This window comes from Leuciscus leuciscus, assembly GCF_965113295.1.
Source record: "Leuciscus leuciscus genome assembly, chromosome: 5".
Lineage (NCBI taxonomy): Eukaryota > Metazoa > Chordata > Actinopteri > Cypriniformes > Leuciscidae > Leuciscus > Leuciscus leuciscus.
This window is the reverse complement of record NC_138729.1, coordinates 37,960,796-37,975,662: the sequence shown is the minus strand read 5'-3', so window position 1 is coordinate 37,975,662 and position 14,867 is coordinate 37,960,796. Positions and strand designations below refer to the sequence as shown.

Genomic DNA, 14,867 nt, shown 5'->3' with positions numbered 1-14,867 from the left:
TAAAATGAGTCAGAAAGAAAGAAGCATGGTAGCTCACTCTTGCATCTGTAGGGTGTTGGTTGTGTATGCCAGGCGCACGAACGCGCACACACACACACACACACACACACACACACACACACACACACACACACACAGACAGAGAGAGAGATAAAACACATTTTCTCTGAATATTGAAGCCTTCAATTAATAACACAGTGCAACTGCACAAGCCATAACAGTGCAGGGACAGTGGCGTTGCATCTGGGCATGCAGGGTATGCATGTACAAATGCGCCCAGGCCGATTGGGGGCCCACCGGCCAAAAGAACGAGTGAATGAATTTTTCATTCGTTGCCACGATAAATATAATTTTTGCATGCATGTCATGTGAAGTCATTTCTCGTTTCTCAGTCATTTCTAATTTCTCCGTAATTTCTTGTGTGCATTTGTTATTACGCTTCTCTACGTGCAAACGCTGCGTCACACACACACACACACACACACACACACACACACACACACACACACACACACACACACACACACACACACACACACACACACACACACACACACAAAAGAAAACAGTGTGTGTGAGAGGTTACTGTAGCTTCAGCGGAGCGCTCATTTTCAAAACTGAAGCTAATAATAAAAAAAATTTGCGGAACACCATGTCGCAGAACAGACTATCTTTTTCATTGAGAATGCACAAAGCCGAATTAAACACCAAGGACATCGTGGATGAATTTGCCAAAAGAAAGGCCTGGAGAATGCATCTAAAATGAGTGAGCAGTTTTGTGCTTTTACATTTTGGGCTGCTGTGCAAAGATGCACAGATGCACTGCTTGCTTTTTTAAGTTCTGTTCTGGTTGTGAAATGTTCTTGGGTAGAATGTGTTTTTTTATAGTATTGTTTGGTTCGATTCTAAGGGCCCAGGCACTTTTGGAGGCCCAACCTCATATTCTTTCATAGGGCCCAAAATTGATGGCGGCGCCCCTGTGGTAGGCTATAGGCTATTTGATACAGTGAACGTCTTTAAATATCTCTTCGATGTAGGCTAATTGGAGGGCGGGGTTACGGGGGCCCATACAAATTTTTATCAGGGGGGTAATCCAGCATCTGGAAAGCCTACCACCCCCGGAGGCTGCCATTGGCTAACAAGCCATCACCTGCTGTTAGCATTCCATTGACTCCCATTCATTTTGGCGTCACTTTAACAGCGAATAACTTTACATCTGAGGCGTTTAAAGACTCTATTTGTCCATTGTTTATTTCTAAAGAAACATGACAATGTATAAAAGGCTCCATTACCTTGTATCTTACGTTATGGCCCCGTAGAAGCAGTTTTTGTAAAAATAGGCTAACGATTGCGTCATAACCACGCGACTCTCTGGAAATTACCGACAGGAGGAGAAGCTCGCAGTCAATCGGGGGGACGTGGAGGCATAAAGTCCGATAAAGTCAAGGGAGAAGCCCATAGAGAGTCATAAAGTTGCTCCTGCTCCTAGCTCATTGTCAGCTCCTACTCACGCTCTCCGTCTCTGCAAGATTCGGAAGGGAATGATTCAGATTTCTCTTGGCACCGCTACTAGTTTACTTATAACTGTTAGACAGGTTGCCCACGTCACATCTACGTAATCAAGCTCAGTTTGAGTCTGCGCAGTATGCTCAGCCATCAGGAAGTGAGTGCTTCTAATTTGCTTCACTTTTCTCCGTTGAATCCAATGGGGTCGCTGTGTCCATTTCTTTTACTGTCTATGATTTTTATTTTCCTTCAGCGACGATCTTCACGTTGCATTGATTCTCCTGCAAGAAAGCCTCCTCACCGTCGGAAGAAGCCCAAGCAGTGGAACAAGCTGAATCCTTACTAGGCTGTCTGACAGATCAGCACGCTCACAAGCAAGCTGACTCGGCGCTGCTGACAGCTGATTTCACCGTTCCCCTTCGGCCATCCGTCAGGCATTAAAAAGAGCAAATTTCCTGCAATGTTGATGCAAATGTTGCACCATGATTGTGGCACGTGCAGAGCCCCTCTGCACCCATCTGACGAGCACAGTGAGTGTCTGGGGAAATCCCACGCAGAAGCCGCGCTCACAGAGACGAGCTGCTCTCATGGCCGTAGCTAGAGGATTCGGGGCCCCCTGAAAAAATATTGATGTGGGCCCCCACCACCCTCCACCAATATCATATAGGCTACTGTACAATAGATGAGCATGGTGGAGGCCCACATATAAGTCAAGTCAAGTCAAGTCAAGTATATTTGTATAGCGCTTTTCACAATACAGATTGTATCAAAGCAGCTTCACAGTATTAAATTAAAATAATACAACAAGGTTTCTAGTAGAATTTATTGATTGATAAAATTAAATTAAATATCCCCAAAATATCCCAAACTGAGCAAGCCAAAGGCAACAGTGGCAAGGAACCGAAAAACTCCATCAAGTGACCTAATGGTGTCCTAAAACTCCATCAGGTGACCTAATGGAGAAAAAAAAAAACCTTGGGAGAACCCAGGCTCAGTCGGGGGCCAGTTCTCCTCTGGCATTTATGAGCTAGAGGCGAAGAAGTATATAACAGAAGAAGGTGATGTTGTTGTAAAACCTTTATTTTAAAAGTTAAATGTATATAAAAATTACAACTAATAAAAATAAATTGTTAAATAATAATAAAACCAATTTTTAAAAAGTAACAGCAAAATAATGTTTTTTCCCCCATCAGTCTGTTATAATTAATAAATCAAAAAGTAAACATTTATAAAATAAATAAAGATAATATGATTAAATAAAGCTAAAATGTATTCATTCAAGTGAAGTGTGTAGGCTATTCATGTTTTATTAATGTAATAAATACATCATCAGCTGGCAGGTCAGGTGCATAATGCAATGCGTCGTGACTCGGGTCAGTTTTTAACTCTATTTACAATAGTGTAAAAAGACAGGAATTTTGACCATGTAATCATTCGGTTGATTGTGGTGCGCACCGATAATGAAAAGTGACAGTACCCGGCCAGAGGTGGACAGTAACAAAGTACATTTACTTGAGTACTGTACTTAAAGGGATAGTTCACTTTGAAGTAAATTTTTGGTATGTTTTAGCTTACCTCAAGGGCATCCAAGATGTAGGTGTCTTTTTTTCCGTAGTAGATTCAATTTTGATATTTTTAGGTCAAACCGTTCTTGTCTGTCAGTCATATAATGCAGGTCAATGGTCACTGTCTCAAAGAGCATGCACAGAGTCCAAATTAAAACAATTACCCGTCGTCCAAATTAAACAATTCCCCATCGTAAGTACACATTGATGGCCTAAGACACGAAACGAGCGGTTTGTGTGAGAAAACGAACAGTATTTATATCGTTTTTACCACTTATACACAGCCATGTCCAAGTGATCTGATCTGACGTGTACGCAGACTGGTGCATAGATATATACACTAGATGTCGCCTTAAAGACATTCGTTCCAATGAACTGCCGCAGACAAGGCGACATCTAGTGTGTATATATCTATGCACCAGTCTGCGTACACGTCAGATCAGATCACTTGGACATGGCTGTGTATAAGTGGTAAAAACGATATAAATACTGTTCGTTTTCTCACACAAACCGCTCGTTTCGGGTAATTGTTTTAATTTGGACTCTGTGCATGCTCTTTGAGACAGTGACCATAGACCTGCATTATATGACTGACAGACAAGAACGGTTTGACCTAAAAATATCAAAATTGAAACTACTGCGGAAAAAAAGACACCTACATCTTGGATGCCCTTGAGGTAAGCTAAAACATACCAAAAATTAAAATTCAAAGTGAACTATCCCTTTAAGTACACTTTTTGAGTATCTGTACTTTACTTGAGTATTATTTTTTCTGGAAACTTTTTACTTTAACTTCACTACATTTGAAAGACAAATATCGTACTTTTTACTCCACTACAATTCTGTCAAGGTCCTTGAGTAGAAAGTAACATCAGTCAATGGATGATTTTGGTTGCAGGGGTTGCATTTTGGTTGGAAATGAAAGTCGGGTTTACGTCAGAACCCTGCATCTGATTGACATCAGAACCCGACGTCAGATTGACGTTGGATATTGATTGAAAATAAAAGTAGGGTTGACGTTAGAACCCGACTGATGTTGGTTTCTGACGTCAACCCGATTTTCATTTTCAACCACAATACAACGTCTGTCCAACGTTGGAGATCAACGTCAATCTGGCATTGGATTCTGACATAAACCTGATTTTCATTTTCAACGTTGGGTTTGGTTTTCTAAATGCGAATTTTGTCACTTTTTTGCACACTAGCTTATAGATAACAGTAAGGCTAACATATTCATACTAAAAGCCAAAAAACTTTAAATAGGGCAATATTTGAGGGAACAGCCATTTGGGTGTCCGAAACCATTGTGGACTTTGAGTGCACTTATTCAATCTCACATTCAATCCCACTACTGGAACTGTGTTCTAGAAATAAATGTGATATTGATATGAGGGTAGGCATGCAGGCATAGATTCAGAGGCATATGGTGTAATGGAAATTTTACATTTAGATGTGTTCTTTTACTTTTAAATGTGTTCTTTTACTTTTAGATGTGTTTTTACTTCTGGGTGTGTACAACTTGTATTAACGTTGAACATTCATTTTTTACTCATAAGCATTTAAAGAAATATAATCATATAAGCTAAAAGCACATTATTAAAGATATGGAACCAAGTTTTAGAAATGCATAAGTTAAGACAAGCTTACAGGAACGAAATGTTCTGGGTGATAGACGACTTAAGGCCAATTTATACTTCTGCGTCGGGTGCGCGTAGAAGGTACGGCGTAGCATACGCATTGACGTGTACCATACGTCGTACCCTTCGCCGTACCCTGACGCGCACCTCCTCAAAAATTTAACTACGCGTCGCGGCGACGCGGACCGCAAGATCTGTGATTGGTCGGCTAGATAGCATCGCGTTTCCTCCTAAGCATTTCCGGAATGATCTTCTGCACTCTGCACCGCCCGCCCGCCATTTTTAAATTCCGAAGATCAGTGAAGAGCCATGGAAATAGACCAAGTGACCAAGAGATTGCTTGAAGAAGTGCGGAAATACAGCCATCTGTATGACTCCTTCAGTCGCCATTGCTCGTAGAAACCTAAACTCAAAACAGCCGCGAGGAATGTAAACACAGTGGAACATAAAAACCCACCCGCGCCAACTAGCGTTTCGGCGGTGTAACTGCAGAGCAACACAGACATTCGCAGAAGTATAAATGCTCACGACGGCGTCGCCTACGTGCGTAGCCTACGACATACACTACGGCGTACACTCGACGCAGAAGTATAAATTGGCCTTTAGTAGCAAAGAGACTATGTGTACTCAAAGTGACCTATTGTTGTACTTCAAGTGTGAAAAATGTGTGCGCAGCTTGGATCGAACTAAAGATAGGCAAAATGTGTGAATTTGAGCAGCAGCTAAAAAAAACAGGAACCTTTAGCAGACATGGTATTGTTCTGTCTAGATAGAATTTATGTTAGACTAGAGATCTTGAACAAAGATGTATCCTTTTAAGGTAAACAAGACCTGATGTAGCCTACCCAGGATGTGTTAGGGGTATATAACCATGGCAAAGGGAACTAACCCCTTGCGCTTCTCATATCAGACTCTGACTGATGTGTGAACGGCCTTTCTTGCAAGAAATAAAGATCTCTTTAACTTTTGAAATTTCCAGCTGTCTTCCAATTATTGTTTAAAGTCTAGAAAGAATTTCCACGACATACTTTAAGTATTACATACAACAATGCAACAATAATAAAACAATGCATTGACATTTACTTTTTACTTTTGATACTTAAGTATTTTTAAAAACGAGTACTTCTGTACTTTTACTTAAGTAAAAGGTCTTTACAACTTTTACTTGTAACGGAGTAATATTTGACCAGTAGTATCTGTACTTTCACTCAAGTAAGGAAGTTGTGTACTTCGTCCACCTCTGTACCCGGCAGGCTGTAGTAGACGGTAGTTTTCTTAATCCCAGCGAAATAACAATACAACCTGTCTTTAAAGGACAAGTTCGGTATTTTACACTTAAAGCCCTGTTTACAGATCGTATCTGATGAAATAGAACGGTTAAGATTAAAATTTGGACACATGCTCCTGTCCCGAGAATTTTAGGTTTATTTTCTGCAAGAGCTGTTGGACGTGGGCCGCACCCCCTCCACGCTCAAAGTCTATGTGGCGGTCATAGCAGCATACCACACCCCTGTGGTCCCCAATCTTTAGGCAGGAACAAAGTTGTTCGCTTTCTAAAAGGGGCCAGGAGGCTCAACCTGCCTCGTCCCCTTACTATCACTATTAGAAAAAGAAAAAGAAAAAAAATTGTTACAGGAATGAACACTTGGTAACAGGAATGAACATTGGGTAACAGGATGTGTGTGCATGAGAGAGAGTGTACATGACTGTGTACGCATAAGATTTCTGTGTTGAAGTGATGTACTATGTGCTAGTAGTACTTCACAGCAAAGGAGGTGGAAAGAGAAAGAATGAGAGAGATGAGAAGAGAGAGGAAGGAAGAAAGAGGGAAGCTTAGACAAAAAGTGAGAAAAGAGAGGGTTGCGGGTGTTTCTGGCAACTGCATAGTATGGGTTCTCTCCATCTTCTACAAAATATAAGAAAGACAAAGACAAAACGTTTAAGTCACTTCATGGTGGACTGGCTCCCTGAAAGTATGACATTCACATCATAAAACTAATACTAATGTCTACAATTTAAGTAATTGCAAGCTTAAAACTGTAAATTCAGGGGAATAGTATAAACTAATATTTACAGTATTAAATCAACAAAACAGAGGGCTCTACTCATTCCTGTTACTTTAACTCACTCATGATATTTTTCATATGAGTAACAGGACTGAAAATAAGAGGATTGTAGCCTGGATGCCAGCCGAACTTAGCCTCGCCCACAACATTTTTAGGTCGGGAAGTTCGGTCTGGACTTTGTGGAGCAATTATGCTCGAACCAGAGCTGTTTGAACCAATCAAATTGTCAGGGTGGGCTTTATACGATGATGGTTCACACTTACAAATAAGTCAGATAGAATAAATGCATATTTGGCGTGCTGTCCGAGGAGAGGGCTCCGGGCTCGGTATTCGGCCCGAACCCAAAGTAGCCTACTGTAACTAAGTCCACTGAAGCAAGCGGATGTAGAACCCAAATGCAGTTTAATGAAAATCAGAATCAGACATAGAAACAAGAGAACATGGCAAGGCGTGGCGAAAACAATCTCAGAAACATGAACTTACTTAGTGGTTACATCAGCAATACAAGACCCCGACACATGGCAAACATGAGGGCTTAAATACACACAAGACTAATGACTAGACAAGGGACACCTGTGAACAATGATCAAACAATCAGACAATAAACTCATGACAAGACACATGGCAGGATCACATGACTACAAGAACAAAACCAGACCAAAACCGTGACAGAATCCCCCCCTCTAAGGGCGTCTCCCGACGCCCAGCAAAACATAAAAGTCCAGGTGGGTGGTGGAGCGGAGGCGGTCTTGGGGGAGGGATGGTGGGCCAGGCCCGTGCAGGGGGACAGGACATGGGACGTGGCATGGCGTGGACGGGCCTGGGTCGTGGCATGGTCGTGGGCGGACCTGGGCGGACCTGGGCCGTGGCGAAGCTTGGCGTGACGAAGCTTGGGCGGACCAGGGCCGTGACGAAGCTTGGGCGGACCAGGGCCATGACGAAGCTTGGCGTGACGAAGCTTGGGCGGACCAGACAGCTCCGGTGGCCAGGGCGGACCTACCAGCTCCGGTGGCCAGGGCGGATCTGGATGTGTGGGAGACCATGGCGTAGTAGCCTCCATGGTCCTATCAATGACCCTATTACCCCCTCCCAAAATTTTCTTGGGGAGAGCCAGGGGGTATAGGACTGGCTCAGACTGGGCAGACGTGGCGAAATCAGGCGCTGGCTGGGCAGACGAGGCGTGGTCAGGCGCTGGCTCGGCAGACGTGACGTGAAGCTCAGTCTCTGGATCGGCAGACGTGACGTGAAGCTCAGTCTCTGGATCGGCAGACGTGACGTGAAGCTCAGTCTCTGGATCGGCAGACGTGACGTGAAGCTCAGTCTCTGGATCGGCAGACGTGACGTGAAGCTCAGTCTCTGGATCGGCAGACGTGACGTGAAGCTCAGTCTCTGGATCGGCAGACGTGACGTGAAGCTCAGTCTCTGGATCGGCAGACGTGACGTGAAGCTCAGTCTCTGGATCGGCAGGCATGACGTGAACTTCAAACGTGTGCACGGACCACACACACACACCATATGGCTGTGGCCATAATTGTTAGTGTAGCCATAACTGAGGGCTCAGGTTCAGGCGTGGCGGCGGCCATCTTGTCAGGAGACACAGGCTCGGTGGCGGCCATCTCGTCACGAGACACCGGCTCGGCGGCCGACGTGGCGTGAACAGACTCGGACTTGGCAGGCGTGACGTGAAGAGACCCAGACATGGCAGACATGACGTGAAGAGATTCAGGCTTGGCAGACATGACGTGAAGAGATTCAGGCTTGGCAGACATGACGTGAAGAGATTCAGGCTTGGCAGACATGACGTGAAGAGATTCAGGCTTGGCAGACATGACGTGAAGAGATTCAGGCTTGGCAGACATGACGTGAAGAGATTCAGGCTTGGCAGGCATGACGTGAAGTGGCTCAGGCTTGGCAGGCATGACGTGAAGTGGCTCAGGCTTGGCAGGCATGACGTGAAGTGGCTCAGGCTTGGTGAGTATTGTGGAGTTCTTCCTCAAACCTCACGTTCTCCGCCTCACCCACTGTGTAATTAGAACCAGTTAAAAACAAAATAAAGTCTATTTGCTGGCATAGTGTAGAATGGTGATCAAACGAAGGCATTAACTCAGCGAGTTCATCATCCAATCCATTTTGAAAGCACCATTTTAAATAAGTCTCATCCCAAGGTACCTGATCCGTGAAACATAGAAAATCCTTAATATACGCTTCCAGGGGACGATGCCCCTGCCGTAGATTTAGGAGTGCAGCTGCTGGGTTCATGGTTGGTCTTGTATTATGTAACTAAGTCCACTGAAGCAAGCATATGTAGAACCCAAATGCAGTTTAATGAAAATCAGAATCAGACATAGAAACAAGAGAACATGGCAAGGCATGGCGAAAACAATCTCAGAAACATGAACTTACTTAGTGGTTACATCAGCAATAGGGCTTAAATACACACAAGACTAATGACTAGACAAGGGACACCTGTGAACAATGATCAAACAATCAGACAATAAACTCATGACAAGACACATGGCAGGATCACATGACTACAAGGGATCACATGACAGACAAGGAAGCAAACATGACAAGAACAAAACCAGACCAAAACCGTGACACCTACTCCCCCCGTATTCCTGGCTGTGGAAGAACAAGCCAAGAGTGAGTGGAGGGATGCTGAAAACTGTCAAGGAATGTTAGGTGAGTTGACAGAGTGAATAAATATGCTTCTTCCTGATAGGGTAGACATGGTAATTGTTTGATGACAAGTTGATTGGATTGATTATTTGAACGTGCTCCTCCCGAACTTTGTTTATGAAACATAATGTGTAGATTCCGCCATCGCGTCTGTTATAGAAGATATTGACAGCACATTCATTTTAAAAGAGGAACAGAGAACCGCGATCAAAGCATTTGTCGATCAGAAAGATGAAAGAAGAACATACGTCAATTACTACGTTGCTCTGATTGGTTGTAGGTCTATCCAATTGCGTACAGAGGCAATAGGCTTGTTTGAGATTAGCAAAATCTGCGCAGAACCGATCACCGGTGATCACCGCGGGATGCATGCCGGTTAGAAATGTGTCCTAGTGCTGTCCGCCTTGCTCTGATGTCATGCTGACGTATGTCAAAAAACTCTCCCGAGCGCAAGGCAGACGAGACGTGTCGAATTCTGCAGTCGAGCGCAGTTGCTCTCCACCGACTGCGCTGATCAAAAGCATGATGGGAAACGACCTGCTGACGACACAGTTTAATGCTTATTGGTTTAAACCATAGACTGTAAAAAAATATGGACGTAGTGTCCGTGACGTCAGCCGTAGGTTTCTGAAGAGCATTTCTGAAGCCTAAAGTGGACGGAGCCGGCCGTCGCCATCTTGGCCTTGCGTCACTCCCGGATTACAGAAAATGGGCAAAGAGGCGGGGCGTGAGTGGAGCCGAGGAGCCTGGCTATCTGAAATCACCACCTAGCTCGACATGATCAAGTTAGTTCAGGCTGGGGAGGTAATGCTATAACGTTATGCTACTGACAGTACCAAGTCTGCGACTGCACAGGGCCTCGCGCTAAAGTGACAGTTGATGATGTAAAGCCAATTAAAAGTTCCTATTTTTGCCCTTCGAAATATTATAATAGTTAAAAGACATGGCTACAAGTGAGACTGTGTATCGTGATTCTGTACTATTCTGCTAGTTGAAAATGTATTATGCAGTAACTTAATATTACTCTGAGAGAGTGTGTGTGACAGTGATTTATGTGCATACATGTCAGTCACTCTTTTTTTTTATAGTCTATGGTCCGTCAGCGCGGCATCGCTCGTCAAGTTCGTAGAGAGCTTATTCAGTCCATTTTAAATTCTGATTTTGTTATTGCCTATGAAGTTCAAGTAAATGCGCTAGAAAATCCGCGCTCATTCAAGGATATGCATTTATTGCATGGATGAAGAAAGCGCTGACACCTGCAGGATTTCACCTGACGGTACATAAGCATATTATAATCCATCTGTTCCGTGAGAGCAGAACGAATGAGCCTTTATTGACATTTTTAAATCTGAAAACTCCAAAAAGCAACGAAATTGTCAGATATCCATTAGTGCATGTTCACAGAGGAAAACAACTGAAATACAGCCCTGGTTGTTCTCTCGAACGATACTCGACGACAACAATGGAATCCTAAGCCGTGGGCGAAGTAATGGGTGTATTAAATTGTATGAAATAATCCCGAAAAAAAGCACAAAACACTGCAGAGATGGCAAGTTCAGCAGCTAACATTTGCTGAGGTGAAGTGACTGCTAGTAACAGCAGACAAACGGCTAGCATTGACATCAGCGGCAATCCACCTGTCACTCAAGTGGCCACACCCTTAATTATGCAGAACTTTAAATATTAATCAACTAAACAGATGAGTTATAAAAACATTCACCCCCCTCACAGTTGTCATGAAGGGCAAAATTAGCTGTATAGACCAAAGCCACATACAGACACCAGGCTGTAAACACGTTTTTTTCTGATGTAAAAATTGGCATTTTAACATGGGGGAGATACAGATTTGACTCACTTTTGACACCAGCCTCAAGTGGCCAGTCAACGAATTGCATTTTAACTCACTTTCGTGTTGGTTTCAAGAGAGAGACGGGGAGGTTGCCACTTGGTTTAACCAGCGTTTCCCAACCGGGGTGCCACGATGTAAAAACTCCATCAAACATTTAAAAATTGCTAAAATTTATAATAAAAATGCAAATCATACGTTTTCGGCGTTGAATTGCGGAGGTTGGCTTGCGCGTGATTTTATTCCCGTGCCTCATTCCCAGTGCGTCCACATAAAGCTGCCTATTTTTCATTGTTGCGCTTACGGTCAAATACACACGAAAACATTGTCACAACGTCCGTCTTGCCGCGTATTCACATAAACACATCGGTTATGTCCGTGCTGCTGTCAACGGTAACGCGTGCGATTAATGTTTTTCAGTTTGTTAAAAATATTTAACGCAATTAAAGCAGCATCCGTTTTTTTTTTCTGTCATCCTTTGGCTAGCATTACATTATATAATCACGTTCTTCTTCATGCAAATGCTTTTAAACCATGCAAGCGAGAAAATACAAAAGAGAATGCGCTGTCTGTGATGCTGACACACACGACGATGCGCGCCAGAATCGACTTCTCTTTCGCGCTTTCGCTTTGAGTATCCTCATGAGAGCAGTCTTAAATGAGTTAAATAAAGTCTTAAAGGGGTCATATAATGGTACATGCACTTTTACAAGTTGATTGTACTGAAATGTGTGTTGGCAGTGCCTGTACACAACCATCATAAAGTGATAAAAAATTCATCCAGTGGTTTTTTTTTTTATCTCCTTATATGTTTGACCCTCTCTGAAATCAAGCCGTTCGATTTTGTGACGTCACAAAATCGACGCCCCTCCCACGATTGTGATTGACAGCAGCGTTTCAACACAGACCCGCCCTCGCTCGTGAGCGAGCTGTCCGTCATCATAGTGCATTGATATGCTGGAGAAGAATGGCGTCTAAGCGATTGTGGCGTTCTGTTCTAGGGTGTAATAAGGAACACAGCAGTCATTTTGATGTTTTGATGGAATATTCCCAAAGCATTGACACTCGCGGGGATTCCCCACGATCAACCCATGCTTTCATGTTTGCATGAATCATTTCACACCAGACAGCTTTACAAACGAGGGTCAGTAAAGCTGGTTTTGCTAAGAAGCTGTTCCTGAAAATAGGATCGGTACCAACTATTCGTGTTCCTGCTGCACCTACAGAAGAACTGAAGTGAGTGTAACGTTTTATTAACCTTTATATTCATATTTATATTATTCTTTGCAAATCCTTGCTGCACGCTTCACGATGAATGCGGCTGTTTACACTCAGAGTACATTACGGCATGTTTTCTATGTACGACGTTCTCAATATAATTAATAATCCCACGTTTATAATGAACACCGCGTTATGGTTATTGTGTTAGAAACGGTGTACGCACAGAACAGAGGGGCGGGGTGAGCAAAGCTCATTATCATTTAAAGACACATGCGCTTAAACAGCGTGCTGAAAACAGAGCTGTTTTTTACTAGGTAAAATTTGTGTTTTCTTACAATACTAATGAGAATTTTTAATTAAAGTATATTACAAACTTTTAATTTATACCCTAAAGAATCATATTAGCTTGTAGAAAAATGGCATTATATGACCCCTTTAAATGAACGTTATGAGTTGTGAGAAAATGGGACGCGTGTGGGATCCAGAATCAAATGAGTGACATCAGAATCAAATAACACTTCATTCATAAAAATATGCCATTAAACAATTATTTGAAATATACTGTCTTTATGTTGTTTCTACATTAATATGGAGATTAACTGTGAAATTATTACATAAAATATATTAAAAACAAGCTATCTTGTGCAATTATAACTAAATTATCCCAATATAAAAACACAAATACACTGAGTGAGCAAACATTTAGGTGAGATTTGCAATGGTAATTGAGCAATGTTTATATATGAATAAAAGCCTTAATTAAATATGTCATCATGTAAAGTGATCTCTTCAGAAGAAATTAATGATTTCCTAGACTTTAAATGGATGGACAAAAAAAATTAGATATTAAAAATATCTATATGACAGTAGGCCTATACGGTAGTTCTTCCCTGTGGAATTGAAAATTGGTACATTTCAAGGTATAGTATCAAAGTAGTATCATGACAACACTAGTGTAGGGTGCCACACATTTTTTTTTTAATTTTCAAAGGGTGCCTTGATTGAAAAAAGGTTGGGAAACACTGGTTTAAACAACTGTGATGTTGTTCTCTTTTAAACCGTTTGATTTTAAAACTCTGATCTCATCTTTTTATGTGTATAAATGATGTGTTAGTATTCCCAAACTCTCTGACAGTGTGATCTATGGGTTATTTGATTCTTGTCATATTTATAAATATATATATAAACATGTCTGTAATTAAAGTAATGATTGATAAACACGTCTTTGGTATGTAATTAAATGGGTGTCTTGTTCATTATAATTATTTTCAAATAAAAGCAACATAACTTAAATTACACCCAGTTTAGCAACACTGTGCATGAGCGTGAATCCCGCGATATCCATCTTTGATCTCACAGGTGTCAGATCCACTGCGAGAAGAGAGAACTCCTGTGTTAGGGTAACAGGACTGATTGAAAACTCGGGGATATTAGATAAAATATTTTTTTCTCATGAAAAAAAACAAACATTTAAAGCATAGATTGGATATAAAGTCACACAACAATGCGGGGAAAAAACGATTTCTGAAGGATTTTAATCATTATATTTCATGGTAAAGTTTAGAGAGAGAGTGTGGACATGCAAAAAAATGCTTCTTTTTTTTTTTATAGTCATTTCTTATGTTTTTAATCATACATTTTAAATTTGCAGGTAGCTTAATGTGCGGGACACTTTGTTTAATAATAAAATGTATTTTAGAATTAATTTTCATGGGACAGACATGTCCCCCATTCGGTGGAATGGCTCTTTTGCATTGTTTGTGTTTGCTGTTTAATAATTGAAACAGCAAACTGGCAGCTCCAGTAGTAGCCTAATGAAAAGATTTATCCTGAACTCTGTCATGGAAAGTTGGAAACTAGCATGTATAAACCGTTTCCGTAAGTAAACAATTTAATGATCAATTAAAAAGGAATTTATACCTGGATGATATTACGCTGGCTGGACCAGCGCGGTTTGTAAAATGGATGGATGATTGATTCAGCTGCGGCGCCATCTCCTGGCAAGACGCGGGAATTCATTCAGCGCGCGACTCTCACAGTGCATTATGGGTATTCTCTAGCCGTTGAGCGCATAGACATTATAAAAAACTAAAATAGAGAAAAAGTGCTTCTAGCAACTAAGTTTACAATTTTGGTATTGACAGAATGTCTGCTTAAATATTACAAAGACAAATTTCCTTAATTTAATTTGAATAGGCTACAGACATTGTATTTACACAATGCATGTTTAAAATGGTGATTTTGATTGAAGACAAAGGTTGTTCAAATTCTAAATGTGTTGCAGAAATCATCACAGAGACATTTATTTACATGATACAACATTCACTATCTGACACTGCTGTAGCCT

The 14,867-nt window shown here is 41.8% G+C and overlaps 1 long non-coding RNA gene across 1 annotated transcript; it reads right to left on the bottom strand.

The window, feature by feature from the left end:
* Positions 1 to 6,136: 6,136 nt before the first annotated feature.
* On the bottom strand, positions 6,137 to 13,550 carry LOC309498745. The gene is made up of 3 exons (XR_014206024.1): positions 11,886 to 13,550; positions 9,376 to 11,683; positions 6,137 to 7,125 (listed from the first exon to the last, which is right to left on the bottom strand). It is a non-coding gene; the product is annotated as an uncharacterized lncRNA (long non-coding RNA).
* Between the last annotated feature and the right edge of the window lie 1,317 nt (positions 13,551 to 14,867).